General features: G+C 42.0%; 1 protein-coding gene across 1 annotated transcript in view; it reads left to right on the top strand.

Moving 5' to 3' along the window:
• Positions 1–2,576: 2,576 nt before the first annotated feature.
• ZNF518A (zinc finger protein 518A) overlaps positions 2,577–4,309 on the top strand; it is a 9,420-nt gene continuing 7,687 nt past the window's right edge. The window contains 1 exon segment of the mRNA XM_014456920.2: positions 2,577–2,616. The gene's annotated coding sequence lies outside the window, so the exon portion shown is untranslated.

The following is a 4,309-nucleotide window of genomic DNA, read 5'->3' as shown; positions in this document are numbered from 1 at the left end:
CTAGCTAGGTTTCTCAGTGGTTAGAACATCAGCCTGTGGCCCAAAGGGTCACAAATTTGATTCCAGGTCAAGGGTACATACCTCAGTTACAGGCTCCATCCCCAGCTCAGGTTGGGGTGGGTATGGGAGGCAACCCAATTGATGTGTCTCTCTCACATCAATCTATCTTCCTTTCCTCCCTCCCTTCCTCCCTCCCTTCCTCCCTCCCTCCCTTCCTTCCTTCCTTCCTTCCTTCCTTCCTTCCTTCTCTCTCTCTCTCTCTCTCTCTCTTCTCCTCCTCCCTCCCAACCACTCTCTAAAAATAAATGGAAAAATGCCCACTGTTGTTGATTAAAAAAATAATTAATTAATAGGTAAGTAGATATATTCTTGGGTGATGATTAAATAAATAAATAAATAAATACTTCAAAATCAGTGATCCTTATTGATGGAGTAGAGATTAGATTATAGTGAAAACATTAGCTAATAAATTGAAAGACTAAAATTATATTTCTCTTTTATTATGTTATATGAAATGTCCCCAACATGCTATATATTTTTCCTCATAGGCGGCAATCCTTAGTATAATTTGCTACCAGGGCTTCATCTTTGATTGCTTCCATGTACTACTATAGGTAGAACGTAGTTGAAGACAGAATAGATTCTCCAGATTTAAAATTGGAGGGCAAATAAACCCAGAACTACCTAAAATATACAAACTCCCCCAATACTGTATTGTATATGATACATTAACTATAAAAAAATTGACATTGAACATTAATTATTTAGCAGTTATCAAACTTAAATAAAAGCTAAGTAGATTTCTTAATAAATTGGTTCCTTTTATCAGCTTTGTTTTGTCTGTAAGGAAAGGGCATGCACTTTAATGGGTAAACTTTGTGGCATCTGACTTGGCTGCCATGTATCCTACTTAACTATTTTCTATTTGTGTAATGAAAGGGTGAGGTTCCTGGATGGTCAACTCTGAATAAACAGTGTATTAGTGTATATGTCCTGCCTCCTCCTTTAGATTATAAGCTGGAATAGGAGAAGGACCAAGTTTGTTTTGTTTTGTTTTTAATCCTCATCCAAGGATATTTTTTCCATTGATTTTTTTAGAGAGAGTGGAAGAGAGGGAAGAGTAGAAGAGAGAAACATGGATGTGAGAGAGACACATCAATTAGTTGCCTCCTGCACGTGACTCCACTGGATGTGGGATTGAACCTGCAACGCAGGTACGTACCCTTGACCGGGAATTGAACCTGAGACCCTCTGGTGCGCAGGCTGATGCTCTAACCAGCCAGGGCATGGGACCACATTTTTTAATCTCTCTATGATACCCATCAAAATGCCTCACATTTATAGTAGATATTTATTAGTGAATGTTAGTTGATTGAGTTATTTAAAATCATATTTTTACACTGGTTGTCAGATTTTGGCCTATGTGTTTTCTTATAAGAAAAATGTAAAATTGTGTAGATATTTTGAAATGGAATTAATGGTATTTAGAAATATCAACATCTGTTCTTTTTTAGCATTACCCATATTTTTGGACACATGAAATATTACTGTAAAAACAATTTGCCTTTTGTAATGAAACTCATGATATGGTTTCCTTTTAATTATATGTAATAATAGAAATGCTTGGGTATGGATAATCCAGAATGAACACAATATGATATTCCGGCAAATGAAGAAGTACCATTACTAGTTGTGCTGGAAAATTTTATATGTTTGCCCTAGCCAGTTTTGCTCAGTGGATAGAGTGTTGGCCAGTGGACTGAAGGGTCTGGGTTCAGTTCCTGTCAAGGGCATATACTTGGCTTGCAGGTTTAATCACTGTCCCGGTCCCGGCATGTGTGGAAGCAACTAATCGTGTTCTCTCTCTCTCTCTCTCTCTCTCTCTCTCTCTCTCTCTCTCTCTCATATCTACGTTTCTCTCTGTGTGTGTCTCACCCTCCCTTTCACTCGCTTTAAAAAAATTAATGGAAAATATATTTGGGTGAGGATTAACAACAAAATAAGTTTCATATGTTTGAATGCCACCCTCAGATTCTGGTAAGGTGAAAACTCCATACGTGATTATGATACTTGCCACTGTTGAGACTGTGATAATCTTAGGGAATCTTCTCCATTGGTGTGTATTAACTGCCAGATATCATTAAACTTTTTTCTAGCCATTTATTATTTTTCTTACTTTTCAAATTTATTTTTATTATTTTTTTAATTCTCAGCCAAGTATATGTTTTCATTGATTCTAGAGAGAGGAAAGGGAGGTGGGGAGAGATAAAGAGAGAAAAATAAGATAATGTAATTCTTCTAAAACACAGTTTGATATTTTACTACTGAACCTTAGGTACTCAGATTCCAATCTTAGCAATAAATTATTGTTACATATATTATTTTTTTTCTCCTCTGAAATTTGAATCATATTTTCTTGTACATGGTAATTAATAGAGTAATGATAGTGTCATTTATTTAGAACTTTACAGGATACTGTTACATATGTTTTCTTATTTAATCTCACAACAATTCCATGAAAGAGGTAGGGGAAGTACTAATTTCTTTTATTTTTTATTTTATAGATGAAGAAACTGAGACACAGAGATTGACACTTGTCTAAAGTAACATAAACCAGTAAGTATTTGAATTAATGGAGGCAGATAGCAATGGGTGCATTCTAATCCACCAAGGGCTTTCCTTGCTGCCATCTGTCTGAATTCTAGGGACAAAAAGCCAAATAGTAGATACACTTTAGGAGTACCTCAGGGGAACGTGCTATTCTTTTTCATTACTTCTGTTTTGTTCTTTTTTTTTTTTCATGTTAATAATGATAACTTGAGAGAGCGGATACTGTCATTTTGTTGTTTTTAGATTAACGAAACTTTTATTTTAAACATAAATGATCCTTGAGGCACTTAAGGAAGTAGAAAATATGGAGAGAAGTTTATTGAAATTTTTACAAACTAGTACTAGCTATAGAATTAATAAGCAAGTGAAAAAGTTAATGGTACTATTATCTGATCTAATAAAAGACAAACGTGCAAATTGACTGTACCTTCGCTATGCCTTAAGCCACGCTCACCAGCCAGTCAGAGCGACTATATGCAAATTAACCCAACCAAGATGGCAGCTGGCAGCCATGGAACTGGAGTGAGCAGGAGGCCTGGTTGCTCCAGTGATGGAGGAAGCCAAGCTTCCTGCCTGCCGCGGCCGGCTCTGAGCTCCACTGAAGGCAACAAAGTTTCAATTATAGAAGGTAGATAAATCCCAGAATAAAAAAAAAGAAAAGAAAAAAAGGAGAGGCTGGGAGCTTCCATCACCGGAGGGCTTGGCCAGCCTGAAAATGGCCCTCAGCCCCTCACCCAGACTGGCCAGGCACCCCAGTGGGGACCCCCCGACCCTAAAGGGGGTGTGGCCAGCCTGAAAACAACCATCAGCCCTCACCCAGGCTGGCCAAACCTCCATGGGGTGAGGGTTCCCACTGGGGGGCGGGTCTTGACCAGTCTGCAAACAGCCATCAGCCCCTCACCCAGGCTGGCCAGACAACCCAGTGGGGACCCCCACCCTGAAGGGGGTGTGACCAGCCTGCAAACAGCCATCAGCCCCTCACCCAGGTGCCCAGGTGGCCAGGCACCCCTGTGGGGACCCCACCCTGAAGGGGGTGTGACCAGCTGCAAACAGCCATCAGCCCCTCACCCAGGCGGGCCAGGCACCCCAGCGGGACCCCCACCCTGATCCGGGACACCCTTCAGGGCAAACCAGCTGGCCCCCACCCATGCACCAGGCCTCTATCCTATATAATAAAAGGGTAATATGCAAACTGACCCTAACAGCAGAAAGACTGGGAATCACTGGTCACCATGACACACACTGACCACCAGGGGGCAGACGCTCAATGCTGGAGCTGCCCCCTGGTGGTCAGTGTGCTCCCACAGGGGGAGCTCTGCTCAGCCACAAGCCAGGCTGATGGCTGCCAGCACAGTGGTGGTGGTGGGAGCCTCTCTCGCCTCCTCAGCAGCACTAAGGATGTCTGACTGCAGCTTAGGCCTGCTCCCCGCTGGCAAGTGGACATCCCCCAAGGGCTCCTGGGCTGCCAGAGGGATGTCTGACTGCCAGTTTAGGCCCGATCCCCTGGGGAGCGGGCCTAATCCAGCAGGTGGATATCCTCCGAGGGGTCCTAGACTGCAAGAGGGCATAGGCCGGGCTGAGGGACCCCCCTGAGTGCACAAATTTTTGTGCAACGGGCCTCTAGTTTTATATATTTAAATGCCATTTAACAAAGAAAAATCAACCAAAAAAATGAGTTCACGTGTCACCTCTGACATGC

Source organism: Myotis lucifugus, unplaced genomic scaffold (assembly GCF_000147115.1).
Source record: "Myotis lucifugus unplaced genomic scaffold, Myoluc2.0 scaffold_66, whole genome shotgun sequence".
Lineage (NCBI taxonomy): Eukaryota > Metazoa > Chordata > Mammalia > Chiroptera > Vespertilionidae > Myotis > Myotis lucifugus.
This window is presented reverse-complemented; position numbering and strand designations above follow the sequence as displayed.